This window comes from Seriola dumerili, unplaced genomic scaffold, assembly GCF_002260705.1.
Source record: "Seriola dumerili isolate Sdu_G_001 unplaced genomic scaffold, Sdu_1.0 BDQW01000319.1, whole genome shotgun sequence".
NCBI lineage: Eukaryota > Metazoa > Chordata > Actinopteri > Carangiformes > Carangidae > Seriola > Seriola dumerili.
The window spans coordinates 814,443-830,408 of record NW_019174574.1 but is presented as its reverse complement, the minus strand read 5'-3'; the positions used below and the strand labels follow the sequence as shown (position 1 = coordinate 830,408).

The following is a 15,966-nucleotide window of genomic DNA, read 5'->3' as shown; positions in this document are numbered from 1 at the left end:
ACCTTTAATTAAAAAAACAGGTCTAGATTCTGCAGTTCTGACAAATTATAGGCCTATTTCCGAACTGCCCTTCCTTTCAGAACTCCTCGAAAAGACAGTCAATTAATGTCCTTTCTGGAGGAGCACAATATTCTTGAGGTCTTCCAATCTGGTTTTAAATCACTGCACAGCACAGAATCGGCAGAGTTTTTAATGATATTCTTTTAACTTGTGATTCCGGTGAATGTGCTGTTCTTGTACTTTTAGACCTAACTGCTGCATTTGACACTGTAGACAATGATATTTTAATTTCACGTTTGGAGCAGTGGGTGGGCATCAGTGGCATAGCACTGGAGTGGTTCAGGTCGTACTTGGCAGATCGAACTTTCTGTGTGGGCCTTGGTGACTCTGTATCCTCCTCTGCTCCTCTGTCATGTGGTGTCCCGCAGGGCTCAGTCCTAGGCCCTCTTCTCTTTTCTTTGTACCTGCTCCCACTTGGTTCCATACTTAGGAAGAATGGTATTTTATTTCATTGTTATGCAGATGACACTCAGGTGTATATGCCTCTTAAAAAGAATCAAGCATTCTCTGTCACACCCTTACTTGAATGTCTTGCCGACATAAAGGCCTGGATGGCTCTACATTTTTTAAACTTTAACGAAAAGAAGACGGAAGTGATTGTTTTTTGGTGCAGCTCCGAGACCCTCTGTCTCTAGATCTGAGTTCCTTGGCTCAATACCTAAAAATGAATCAATTATTGAGTCCTGATCATCTGTGTGTGTGTGTGTGTGTGGGGGGGGGGGGTCTGAACCCCTGCAGCACAGACATTAGCTCTCAGCGGGATCAGCTGATGTAACTGCAGTGTGTGATTCTCAGCTGATTTGGGATCCACTCAGCTCTTCTCCTACATCTGCCTTTTTTTCAGGAGAAACTGTAGCATACCGGTGTACCTGCCCCCGTCTCAGTGGTGCCTATAGATTTTCCTCATCTCACTCCTTCAGATCAATGCTCCTGAATTGCTTTTCTACCACTGATATGTCAGGTGTTAGGCAGCAGAGCATGATGGGTTTTTCAGAGGATCTTTACAGGAGAGGCTGGAGGCTGACGTTCTACACATTTACCCAGATGAACTGGCACACACACACCATCACTGTACAGTAATGAAGTGATGTGACAACTCAGTCTTCCTCAGTAGTTGAATACTATTTCATGGATCCTGTCTCCTATAAATGACTTTGATTCTACTGTTCTGCAGAATGTCTTATCCTGGGATTTATGTTCAGTAGTGTGAAATTCATGTATGTAGAGTGTAGTAAAAGTGTGCAGGTTGGAGAGGTGAATGTTGCCTGTGGGTGAGTGTTATTTTTCCCTTAGTACTGACTCTGGACCTCTGCTCAGAGTGCAGGATAATAACATGATACTGAGTGGACGTACAACATTAAGCTTCAATATGAAGCTGAAGATAAAACTGATGATTTTAGATCACTTACTGTGATAATTGTGTTGATGCTTTTACAGTAAGTAAACAAAATTCTGCGAACTCGTGTTGTATTGTATCATGACAGTAACAGAAATTTAAAAACCATCCTGTAGGCAATAAAAGTATTTAAATCAAAATGCAAAACAATTATTAACACTAAACATTGAGTAACTTACAGACACTGCTGCTGTTAGTCTCTCCAGAGTCAACAGGCAGCAGGAACCAGGTAATATCCAATGGCTTCACTAAAGAAGTACTCATATTTGGTCCCTCTGAATCCAGAAGACTCCTTATACTTAGCCAGATCACCTCAAACTATATATGAAGTCATGCAGAAAGCCTTGGTGTCGTCCTTGACTCTGAGCACTGCCTTGATAAACACATCACCTCTGTTGTTAAAATAGTAAATATCAGTTACGAACCATTTCCATACTCCACGATATGGAGAAAGTAATCCACACTGTCATCACAACTCCACTGGACTACTGTAATTATTTGTATTCAGGCCTTCAACAGTCTTCATTATCTCACCTGCAACTGGATGTTGACTGTCAGTAAAAAGCTTGAGCATATCACTCACACCCTTTCAAGGCTCCACCTCACATCACAGACCTTATCCATTCTCAGCCCCTGGATCTTTCAGACCTGAAAGCTCATCCCTCCTGTACGTCCCACCATCACAACTGAAACTGACTGAAACATTTTTCAGGCTTCTGGTTGTCCAATGTGACTTTACAGTTAGGGTTATACCAGTTGATGGTATGCTGTAATGTGTTTACATGCAGACAGATTTTTGAAAGAAAGGATACATTTAATAAATATCTGTTTATGTGTAGACTAGAACTGTCTGCAGCTCAGTATAGCATGTAAACAACAGCAGCAACATGAAATGAGACAATACTCTTACTGCAGCACAGAAATAGGACCTTGTTAAGAACTGTCCACTGACCCACTAGAAGGCTTTAATTTGAAAAGGTTACAGGAAGTAGTAAGTTGGTATCAGTAACTTTACCAGGGTAAACTTGAGTGACAAAAAATGAGGCCTCTCACTAAAATACCACTCTGACCAACTCCACATATCAAACAGAGGGAGCCCTGCTCCAGAAGGCTGGATATCTACTACTACTTCTGGACATCAATGGCTGCTCCATCTCCCCATCCCCGGAAGTGTCACAACTGAACTAGGAAGTGAAACCAAATGCACAACTCAGAGACAAAGTACAAATTAATAATATTCTGGTAATAAAGTATCAAAGGAAAGTCACTCTAAGAGAGGAATATGTGTACAAAGTATCCAAATGAAAATCGCTCTTTCGAGGAAAACCAAAAACTTCAGGACACAAGGGAAAGACAAAGTATCGAAGGAAAGTCACTCTAACAGAGGAATATATGTACAGGAAGTTATCTGAAATGAGAGGAGAGTTAGGTTTTCAAAATAAAACAAGTCACGAGACAGACAAAACTAAAGATAACTTAACATCTCTTCATGGACATGACAGGAAGTCCACATCCTGGGTGTCATCTTGGACTCAACTCTCTCATTCCAGGCACATGTCAAGTCGATCACCAAATGCTTTTTTCCACCTCAAAAACATCTCTCGACTCCGGCCATCACTCTCTGACTCTGTAGCTGAGCTCTATCTCACTCATCTCCTACAATCTCCTCCAATCATTGCCATCCTTATTCTGTCTCATCTTGTTTTCATTTATTTGTTCTTTATTCATTTTGTGTTTCTTTCCCTGTAAAGCGGCCGTAGGTACCTTGAAAGGTTCTACAAAAATCCAAGTTATTATTATTATTATTATTAAGGACTTGTTGCCCTCTGCAAGTAGACAAAGACCCTGCCCACTTTTTGAGGAAATACATTAACTGTTGTGGATCAGCTGTTACCACCTCGTGATGGTAATAGAAACTGTTCACATCAGCAGCCAATGGAAAAAGATGAACACTCAGCTGACCAATGATTTAACTTCAGTCAGTCAGTTATGGGTGAGGTGACACAGGTCAAAGACAAATGGGGTGACAACCAATGAGTTACTTGTATGTGTCATAGAAATAATGAGTATTTTTATTAGTATTTTGTTTAACATGACTTTAGACAATGAACTGAAAAAAAATAAATTCAGATTGTGTTCTCTATTTAAAAGCCCAAATATGGGTTGGATACTTGACTTGATTTTTCCAGCTCTGTGCCCGTTGGGAAATACTAAATGCCTCCAGTGGTTTGACTGGTTTACTTCAGCAGGACAGCAGTAAACAGAGTTTCTGTTTCTCTGTAGCAGTGTGAACACATCTGTTTAGACCTGCAGTAAAAAAAACAACACAGCTGCTTCCAGACCAATGTAACATTTGCAAAGGAAAAACTGGTTATGTGACAAAGTCCCATTCAGGTCAGTGATGTGTAATATTTACCAGACTCTCTGGTGACAGATTGGCACTGTGACTGACTAAAACAAAGACTTTGGTCAGAGTCTGGGTCTTAAAGCTTCTTGTCTGCAGTTTGACATCCTGACTGTTCTGTTTTCATTTATATGTCTACAGCTTTATACCACTAGGTGGCACAGTTGTTAAGCCAGTGCTAGTTGAGACAGTGGATCATCCCAGTTCCCTTTTGGATGGTTCCTCCCTGAGCCTCACCTACTGTAAGCCACAAATCACATTGACTCACCCGAGTCCTCTTCTCTCTGCTGTGAGGGGCCATGAGCGAAGATGAAGTCTTCACTGGTCCAACACAGACCAGACTGACCTGAAACCATATTATAACATCACTGCAGTGTTACACTCAAGTACACCAAAATAAAAGTTTTAGTTTTAGATTTGATTTGTTTTTCAAATCATCATATTGCATCAAATTAAATATAATGGTGTAGGGTCAGTGGTTAGCACTGTCACCTCACAGCGGAGAGGTTCTGGGTTCGAACCCAGGGCCTGGGCCTTCCCCGCGACTCCATAAGGATAAGCAGTATGGATAATAAATGGATGGATTTGTGTTGACTAGGTTAATAAAAGAACCACAAATAATTTCCTTTATTCATTAAAAATATTTTCTCTGCAGGATCAGTTATTTCTGTTTTGAATCTGTATCATGGATAGAATATTCAGAGAGGAAAGTCTGATGTGCTTCACAAATAATCTTTAATCCTTTATTTTATTATTATTATAATTATTATAGGATTATTGATGCAACACAGACCAAATGTCAGTACATTTTACATACAATAATGAAGAAATTAAAAAAAACATGTTGCATCTGATAGAAATGTGTCAGTGACTGAGAAGTGAAGTTCATTTGTACACTGTGGTTTGACTGATCTGAGCTCAGTATAAATACAGAACATAATAAACGTGCTGTTTCGCAAACATGATGCAAAAGGGAGTTTAAAAAAAACACCACTGTGCTGGTCATACCTGTGCACCTGTCTGTTTATGTGGACACAGGGGTGTTTCTAGGAGTAGACTAGGTCTGGAGCTAAGTCTAGACCAGTGGTTCTCAAACTTTTTACACCAAGTACCACCTCAGAAAATACTTGGCTCTCCAAGTACCACCATAATGACCAACACTATACAGTAGCGTAGTAGGCCTAAGCATTCATCAAAAACAAGGCAGAGGTTTTATTCCTAAAGAAGTATATTTAATATTGTCAGCCAGTGTAACATTTTACACAGTTTGAACAGTAACACTGCGCTTAAATATAGGAAAATAAAAAAAACTGTTCTTAAATAATGATTCAATTAAAATATATTGCACATAAAAGTAAAATAAACATTGTACTTAAATAAATGTAAAAAAACAAAAAAACTGTTCTTAAAGATTAAATAAAACTGTACTGTACTTGATTAAAAAAAATCAAAACAGGCTGTCTGAACTTCACACACTGCTGTATGGCTGCTTTCTGAAACAGAAACACACACAAACACAGAGGAAGAACAATAAGATTAAGAATAAAACAAAAGTGAGGAAGAGCATTAAGATTAACAGCTGTACTTAAACATACACAGACTATTGATGACAACTTACATGAGCTTAATGTGATGGGTGTGTGTGCCTCTGTGAACACAGTCCTGCAACATCTGTAGTCTCATCAAGCTGTATGGCAAAATATCGACTGTTCTTAATGCGCTCAATCAGTGTGTTTTTAACATCGCCAGCCATGTCTTTTATCCTCCTTGACACAGTGTCATTGGAAAGTGGCACCAAGTTTAACTCTCTGGCAGCTTTCTCTCCGCACATGATCCGTGTCATCTCTTTGGCTAAAGGTAAACACAACTGTTCCCCAATTGTGTGCGGCTTACCGGCTCATGCGATCCGGAGGCTGGCACGATATGAAGCTTCCTGTGCTTTGGCTATGGGCGTACCAAAGGACTGAATAGTGGACTTTGACCGTTTCAGTTCATCACATTTTCGTAAACAAAATTCCACTGGTTTGTCGTTAAGTTCCCTGTGTTTGGTTGTAAGATGCCGTTTGAGATGTGATGGTTTCATGCATTCGTTGCTCAAAACGTCGCCACATATCACACACTGCGGCCTGGGCTCTTCCTCTCTCCCGCTCCAAATAAATCCAAATTTGATATAGTTTTCGTCATATCTCCTCACTGGTTTGTGCCTTTTGTTTTTGCTAGCAGCTGCTCTGGGGGCTTCACTGGGGCCTTCACTGGCGCAACCGCTGTTAGCACCTGCACCCTGCCCACACTCGTCCTCTTCAGTTCTCGCTCTCTCCTGGTCCACAGTTCCCTTCGCAGACTGAAGCCACGATAGTAGTTTAGTACTCTTCATTATTAAAATCCACCTCTTGCCATTAATTCTTTCCTGCTACCGTGAATAACTGTTGATGTCAACGCATTTATATTTATTTCAGTGATTCTTTGGCGTACCACTAGAGGGAGCCCCGCGTACCACTAGTGGTGCGCGTACCACACTTTGAGAATCACTGGTCTAGACCATGAGCTGAGGCCAGGGTGTGTGCATGAGCAGTGACCGCCTGTAACACTACTGCCTAAATGTCATTTATAGTCATTTATATGACTACTGGAAACATTACATTTAATTTTCACATTTTTTGGGGGTATTTTTTCCTTTATTCAGATAGTGAGGTGAGAGAGAGACAGGAAAGTCAAGGAGAGAGAGAGGGAAAGACGGAATGATGCAGCAAAAGGGTTGGGTTGGATTCAAACCCATGGTGAGCCACCAAGGCGCCCCTGAAATTACATTTTTAACAGTAATGTTGACACAGTTGCTCTGAACAAAATGGATGTCTGAGAATTCTCTATATGGCACCAGTGTTTAATCCTTACAGAAAAATCATATGATTTCCCCATGTTTTCCACATGAGGACACACTTACATTTACATTGGATTACATGTGGACAGCATGTTACCACATTTTGTAACATCTCACAATTACTGCAGATTTTCAAAGTATCACTGTAACATTTCAACAAGTGCAGTAATGTGAGTACTGACAAACATGCAAACAAACAACAATGTACATGGGTCTCACATGTAATAGCATAGATTTGACATGTAATCCCATAGGTTTCACATGTAATCCAATTCACATGTAATCCCACAGGGTTCACATGTAATCCCATAGATTTTACATGGGAATTTACATGGGCTTCACACATTACACAACAAAAATTTTCCAAAACCACATATTTTCTACGTGTCTGCACATGTTTGACACATTTCACATGTGATTTTAACATTCTTTCATTCATTTCTCATTTGCAGAAATGACATTGACATGTGGTCACATGTGATCACATCATATGTGAAATTGAAATTCATGTGACTAACTGACTGATTGACTGACTGATCATATTTCCACCACTGGTCAGCCGAGTGCCTCATCACTGAGTTGGAGTTTCTGGATCAAACGGGTTCTATTCGAGCGGTGTTTACAGTTGCAGTGTAGCTAACTTTGCTCACTGTCTCTAGATTTAGAGACTTTTCCAACAAGAAATGGAAATTAAACAATACTCTTAATGCAGCACAGCAATAAAAGCCCTGTTAAGAAATAAAAGGTTTCTTTTCACTGAAACGGTGGAGGGCTGTTAATGTGAAACAGATACACGAAGTGTTGAGGCTTCGTACTAAAATACTGCTCTGACCAACTCTACATATCAAACAGAGGGAGCTAGACATAAAGACCTGCCTCTAATAAAAGTCTGTTACGCTCTGGAGCTGAAGTAATTAAAGACTAAACTATTGTGGATCCAGACGGAGGCTGTGCTCTGTGTGAGAGACTGTATAAGAAAGATATTGTGTCTTTTCTAACTTTCTCTCTGAGTGATCATGTTACAGTAAATACAGCTGAAATTACAGCTCAGTCTTCACAGTTATAAAATCAGGATTTCACCAGAGGCGGTCCAGACAGACACTAGATTCTCACCTAGTCTTGTTTTTATGAACAATGAAAAAAATTACTATAATTGCTGCTATAATTTAAAAACTGTGCTAATATTGAAATGCTTTGAGAATTAACTACCCAATCAGCAGGACTAGAAAAGAACATTGTTTCCCACTGTTTCCAGCACACTATCAGAGAACATCTTACCAATACGTTCAGTATCACCATATTTGCGATTTGCAATATGAATAAATTAATATTTCCTCATTATGTTGACAAAAAACATGATTTATTTCCAATTACATTTCCTTCAAAGTATCTTTGCTGTCACATTCATTAATACAGTGCTGGTCTTTTTGAATTTTGACTTCTGTAAAACACTTTAAAATGCCTTGTTGTTGATGTAATGTGATTTACAAATCACATGGTAATGGTATGTTTCCCTTTGTGTCACACCTGCTGCGCCTTTGACCCACACATGTGCCAAACATTCGTCATGCTGAACATTTAAGGTATTGCCATTTAAACTATTGCCATTTAAACTGACAAAGAAAAGAAACAAAAAAAAAAGAAATTAATAACATAATTAACAGTCAATAACACAATGTTTTTAATTAGCACACACCACTGTCCCCAAAAGCTGAGCCCTAACAACAGTATGTTACAGGTTGGATGGCAACAGTGAGTCAAGCATATAGGTGTGGTTAAATAGTTTCAAAATTTCAACATTTAACAATATTAAATTACCACACCCTAAGAGCTGTCTACGCAATAAAATGGTCAGCTATCCATCAGTCACAGGAGAAAGATAGTATAAGCTGGCCTTTGTCTTTGTAAGTACAGTACCTTTTACTCTGACTTTATTCACTTATTCATTTGTTATTGTCACAGATTTTTGTTTACCTGTTCCTTGTATTGCTATACCTGCTCCAATGTGCAGTTTTCCAACTTGACATGCTTTCTGAGAGCCCCTTGTAGGAAAATTGTTGTTTTGAGGCAAACTAAACAAATGTTTTGATTTCTTCTATTTCTTTTTAATTACACAGTGACAACATGTGCAAGCTAATTCTGACTGCAGGTAAGGCACACTGATCAAGCAAATGCTTAAAAGGAACAGTTCACCCAAATCAGTATGGTTTTATTTATCCAGGTCTTGGTTTTGGTTACACAATATGTTAAATGAGGTCTGTGGATTATCAAGAATATTGTAGAGATTATTTTTTGCTGTTGTGTAACAGGTAGATGAAAATTCCATTCACCTCCAACTTTTTTTGTTTTTAATTTGATGATCAGTTAAGATATGTTTTCAACCTCATGCTTACTGACTCTCACTTAGAAGCTCTCTGTTTGATCATCGCTCTGGGTGTCAGGCAGGGACTCAAGGCAGGACTCAGACGCAGAGAATAAGAAAACAATGGGCTTTATTGAAATCACCGGTGACTTCAGACAGAGTGAAAAATAAATGGCTATGAAAAGACTAGTCACTAAATTCTGAAGTCTGAGAAAACAAAATCACTCCAGGAGGAGGAAAAAAAGCTCTAAAAAAAAAAAACAAAAGGTAAACACAAAACACTCCGTAAGGAGGAAAAACCTGACTTAATAAAAAATAAACCAAAATACTCAACTCACGCCACCAAGCGGAGGATCTAGGATAATCAATAATAAATTACACGAAATAAAAATCACTCATAACGAGGAAAAACAAAGAGCTATGAACATTAGCTAAGGCAAGAAATTACAAACAAAAAAATCACTCTTCACGAGGAACAAACGGCTTACTTTGAAGGACACTGGCTGTGGGCATGGACAAAGGCTCAGGTGCAGGTCAAGGACGAAGACACTCTGGCACAAGACAAGGGGAACACAGACTATTTAAACACATGGAGGGAAATAGGGCACAGGTGGAAACACTTAGGGCAATCAGACTGAGACACATGAGGAAGGGCAAGTGACCTGCAACGAGAGGAGAGTTACTTTTCAAAATAAAACAGGAAATGACAGGACAAAACAAAACCAGGCCAACAAGACAACCTCACCACAGTGTGACACTGGGTAAGTGAAATCACTTTGGGTAAGTTTATAACATGCATTAATTAATCCTAATACTAAATACTAAAAGATAAATATGTCCCTAAGCTAACAATTGTTGGGAAACAAGGGATTTGATAAAACCTCTCTCTTCAAGAACTAATTAAATCCATTTAAAACAATTTTTCAGCCTCAGCCTCCATCTCAGCCTCTTCTTCCAGGCTGGTGTGTTACTATAACAGCTTGGCTGAAAACAGCACTAACGGCAGTAAGTTCAGGATTTCAGACATTGATCTGAACCATTGTACCCATCTGATCTTGTGTTAATACTCTGGTCCCCAAGACATAAACTGACTTACAAGTGTATCAGTTCTTTAATGCACTCAAAACCAGTTCAGACCTGTATCCTCTCAATATTTTGGAAATTATGTTCAATTTTGTGTTTTGTGAAAGTCATTATAAACTGTGATACTCCCACAGCAATCCACTGCTCAAGACCCTGTTGGCAGATGGTGACACACATAGGTAAGTTACGTACAAATATATGTAGGTATATTTTTGTAAGCAAACAGCATTTAAACATGTTGGTATTTTCTTAAACGTGATGGTTTGTCTATTCATCTTGTATTTTTGTGCATTGGTTTCACACAAATGAGGTAGCACAAGGTGAAGTGTTTTGGTATTTTGATAATATTAATGAGTTTATTTCATGATTACATCATCAAATATTAAATGATGTGCTGGCAACAATTGGCAACAAGTGGCAGCATGTCCTCATAGCTCGTAGTTTTTTGCAATGTATTTGTATATACTATATGCGTATATTTTTTGTCAATTGATGTTTTTTATTCTACGTCGTTGTTTCGTCTGACGATGGAGAAGATAATATACACAAAGGAAGAACTCCTGGCTTTAAAGTTTACCAGATATGAAGTTAAACATCCCATACCAGCTGAGCTGAAGAAGCTGTACCGTGGATGCAGAGCCGGGGCTAAGCTAAAGGCTAGGAGATGGAGATATATTATCCTTTCTTCCATCAATCCTCATGGGAAATGTCAACTGGCTAACAAGTGTGATGAACTGGAGGCACTTGTGAAGAACCAGCGAGCATATTGTGAGTGTAGTATCATGTGTTTCACAGAGACCTGGTTAAACGACAACAATCCTGACCGTTGTGTGGATTTGCGCAATTTCACTACAGAACGAGCGGACAGAGACGCCAGAGCAAGTGGAAAGAATAAAGGTGGAGGACTGGTTCTGCTTGTGAACAATAGATGGTGCAACCCCGGTCACATCACAGGAAAGGAGAAGATCTGCTGTCGGGATATTGAACTGTTGGCAGTTGGTCTTAGACCGTACTATGTACTGAAGGAGTTCTTGCACATCGTCGACATTGTTATTTACATTCAACCACGAGCTGAGCCTGCAGTCGCATGTGACGTCATCCACCAGACTGTTGCGAGAGTACAGACCCAGCACCCTGATGCATTCATTGCAATATCGGGGGATTTTAACCATGTGACTCTCACCTCTCACCTGACTGGCTTCACTCAGTATGTTGACTGTACCACAAGGGAAAATAACACACGGGATCTGTTGTACGCAAATGTCAAGGAGGCCTTCACTGCTTCAGCTCTACCACCACTTGGCAGATCAGATCATAATCTGTTTTTTCTTCAGCCTTTCTACAAACCCTGTGTACTGAGGCAGGCTGCAACCACCCGCTCATTCAAGAACTGGACCCCGGAGGCCAGTGAGTCTCTAAAGACTGTTTTGGGTGAACAGATTGGAATGTCCTGTTGGAATCACAGGAAAATGATAAAAGCAAGGATTGATAGAATGGTTGAATGTACCACAGACTACATTAACTTCTGTATGGACACTGTAATACCAGCAAGGACTGTACACTGCTTTCCAAACAACAAACCCTGGATCACCAGTAACATCAAGACCCTTCTCAGCCAGAAAAAGGAGGCCTTCAGGGATGGAGACAGGGAGAAGCTCAGGTGTGAGCAACATGAGCTGAAGAGGAGATTAAAGCAGGAGAAGGAGGACTACAAAAAGAAAGTAGAGAGGAAGCTGCAGCACAACAACACCAGAGAGGTGTGGAAGGGGATGAGGACCATCACTGACTATAAAGAGAAGAACAGCCAGGCAACATCAGGTGATGTGGACAAGGCCGATGAGTTCAACCTGTTCTCCAACAGGTTTGACACAGCCTCACCTGTTCTCTCTCCCACTGCTTCAGATGAAGCTTCTCCTACGGCATCTCCTCCACAACCTGACACTGCAGCTGCAACTCCCTCCACACTGGGGTCAAGTCTCCTGTCCTTTACAGTGGAGGAGGTGAGGGCGGAGCTCAAGAGGCTACATCCTGGAAAGGCAACAGGCCCGGATGGTGTCCAAGGCTGTTAAAGGACTGTGCAGCCCAGCTGGCTGAGCCTCTCCAGAGGATCTTTAACTTAAGTCTATAAACAGGGAGGGTCCCAGTCCTGTGGAAAAAATCATGTCTTGTTCCGGTCCCTAAAGTAGGACGACAGGCTGAGATAAATGACTACAGACCGGTGGCCCTCACATCACACATCATGAAGATCCTGGAACATGCAATAAACCCCCTACAGTTCACCTACAAAGAACATATTGGAGTGGATGATGCTATCCTTTACATGCTCCACAGGGCCCATTCTTACTTGGATGAGCCAGGTGGTTACATGAGGATTATGTTCTCTTTCTGCTTCACGTCCTGGACTGTGGATTACCTGACAAGACAGCCACAGTACGTCAGGCTATCTATCTATCTATCTATCTATCTATCTATCTATCTATCTATCTATCTATCTATCTATCTATCTATCTATCTATCTATCAGATACAAACAAAATGTGTGATGTAAATTTGAAGCAACAGCATAATAATGCAAATAAACACTTAACAGTGTAATGTGTAAGATCTGGCCAGAATTTTATTTTCAAATGTTTAAAAAAGAACTAACACTATCAATTGTATGTGAAGGAGTGATGTCATGACCAAGACTTCCATTAATTGTATTTCAGAGATATCCACTGAAATGAGCATGCTAACCAACTAGCTTCGTCCAGGGCCGTGTTGTAATACCACTTTATGACACTAGATACTGTGTGCCTAATACTGAATTTATTTTAGCATATTCATATCTATCCTTACACACACGGCAGACCTAACATGTTTCAATATAAAGAACTTGTATGATCTAAACTAATTATCAAATCAAATATTTGTCTGTATCAGGACCAGAATTCCAGTCTAGTCATCCCAAGTGATGGACCAGCACCTGCCTTTTATTCTGCATCCGGCCTCATCAGTCATCAACAACCACATTACAATAACACCTTGCAGTATTACTCCTGCGCAGAACACATATTGTCTATACTGTGATCTTTTGCACATCCTGCTCAGCAGGAGTTTGGTCAACACTTTTGTACATGTTGTTTTTTTCATTGTTTTATTTATTTAATATGTGTATCTATGTATATTTATCTTTTTGACTGTTGCAGTATTTTACCTTTTTATTGTTATTTCCTGTTAATATGTTTATTGGATACTGCACCAAACACCAAGCCAAATATCTTGTAAGTAAAAACATACCTGGCAATAAACCATATTTTCTGATTCTGCCTTTGTGATGGTCATCATCCCTTCCTCATGCTGCTGTAGCCTGACACCCATGTGTCATGCAGTATCCCCTTGCCTTAATATTTTTATAGGTAAATAAAAACATACTATTTGTATTACAAGTACTCATAATTTGTTTCAGTGCTATCAACAATTTTAACTATCAACAATAAATGCACATATAAATAATAAATTATAAGGAACATGGGGGAAACAACAAAATGATTAACTGGACAGGGGCGAAGAGGTGAAATGCTGCCCCCTGTGGAGGTGGAGCAAGTAGCACGATCTTACACATTACACCTTAAAATATAGTCCAGATATTTATGAATGATACTGATAAACAACCTTTCATCAAATAATGTATAACCAACAGCAGTTTGCTGCAAAATAAATACATAAAGTTCTCACTGTTCTACAAATGGCTTTGTGCTTACATTACGGGAGTTAACTGGCAATATTTGATTACATGTAAAAACTCAAAAACTCAAACTGGTTGTTTACATTAGGATTTAACTTCTCAGTTCTCAGCTCAGTTCTCTTTATTTATGTTACAAAGTCACCCCAAAAGAGAGGTTAAATTGAATACAAGGAAATGAATTGTTTATGTTTGTATGGAATGCAAACTAAATGCAACCCTAATTTAACACGTTTTTTTTTTAATTTGATTGTATCCACTAAACATGTTGGTAACTGCATATTTTACTTATGAGCATGTTGAGAAAACAGATTCAGTATGATGGTGTCAACACAAACAACAAGAACAGAGTTCATCCAGTCTGCTATCACACTACTGAGGACATATGGTTTTGATGGGCTCAGCCTGGAATGGTGGTTTCCTTCGAACCCAGGCTGTAAAAACGGAGTTGCAATGGTATGTGCTGTACCAGGTGAGCCACTAAGGACACCCCGCATAATGAGATCTTAAACTTGACTGAGACGGAGCATGATTTCTTCTTGTGTAGGAGCTCAAAGCTGCCTTTGTGGTTGAGGGAACTGTAACTGCAACGACGGATTAATCCTCATTGCTAGTGTCTCTGCTGAGAAAGCAGTCATCAATGCCAGTTATGACATCGCACTGGTTGCCAGGTAAACTATTTTAATGTCACTCTTGACATTAAATCTGTGATGAGCTATTGAGGTGCTTTGGTCAACATGATCTTGTCTATTTTTTTTATCATGAGCCTGGATTTCATTAATGTGCTGACATATGACTTTCATGGCCTCTCAGAAACGGGACATCACAGCCCCTTGTACCAGGGATCTCAAGAGACTGGAGATAAAATCTGCTCTAATGCTGTAAATACCAGGATTCCTACTTTAACTACCTGAACACATTTCTATTTGAGGACGTTGTCTCATCCTAATTTTTATTCATATTTTAGGACTATGCTATGAAGTATTGGAGGTACCAGGGAGCACCTGCACACAAGCTAATCTTGGGCATAGCATCATATGGGCGAGCATTTATCCTTGCCCATATATATAGTGGTGTTGGAGCACCAGTCAGTGGTCTGGGTATACAAGGCCCTACACCGTTACAAAAGGACAGTGGGCCTAATATGAGGTAAAACTGCAAGCTGTGAAAATAAGTAGGTTAAATTAATAGCCTTATTTTATGTTAACAGCTTCTACTGTATTTGGTGTGGAAAATTTCATTACATCTAAATTTGACATTTGACCTTTTCAGACTGCCATTATCTTGGCAGTGTGCAAGTCCAGCTGATTGCTGATAAGAAAGTTCCATACGCTGTTGTACATAATCAGTGGGTTGGATTTGATAACTACAACAGCGTTGGAACAAAGGTAATCATCTGTTTAATTTAGTAAAACCTTTTTAAATGGCTGGTATTATGCAAATTTGGTTAAACAGTTATTTTGTCAACATGACTTCAGCTGTAGAATTGATTTCATCCTCATCCTCTCAGGTCAGCTACATAAAAAGAATCTACTTTGGAGGAGCCTTCGGACCTGGACAACTTAAGTGGACAGTTGTGGATGGGGCAGATATCCTCTCACCACCCACCTGCATCATCTCCTTATTCCAGGTGACAAAAATGCAATAAGTTTCTGTTTTGTCCTGTAGTGAGGTGAGTATTTTTCTTTTGATTTGATTTGTCCTAATGTTAAACCCTTTCATTGATTTTACTACTTTGAGTTGTGGATAGTACCATTGTGTGCTCTTTCTGTTTGGAAATCTAAGTAGTCATGCTTGGTGATATTGAACAGATGATATAATGATCAAGCAAACGGCACTTACCCAATATTAATTCTTTTTCAAGTTTTCCAAACCTTACAGCTGACAATTTCTGTATTGAAAGGCCAGACGGGGTTCACGCCAACCCTTTCAACCGACGTACTTTTTACAACTGTGCCCATGCTGATAACGCACATCCTAGACTGAAAACCTCATTTTCAACCCTCAATGCAAATGCTGTGACTTCCCCTGAAGAGTTACACATTAATCATTGTACTCTC

General features: G+C 39.6%; 1 pseudogene; it reads left to right on the top strand.

The window, feature by feature from the left end:
• Positions 1-15,554, top strand: part of LOC111231794 — an 18,901-nt pseudogene extending 3,347 nt beyond the window's left edge.
• Positions 15,555-15,966: the final 412 nt, after the last annotated feature.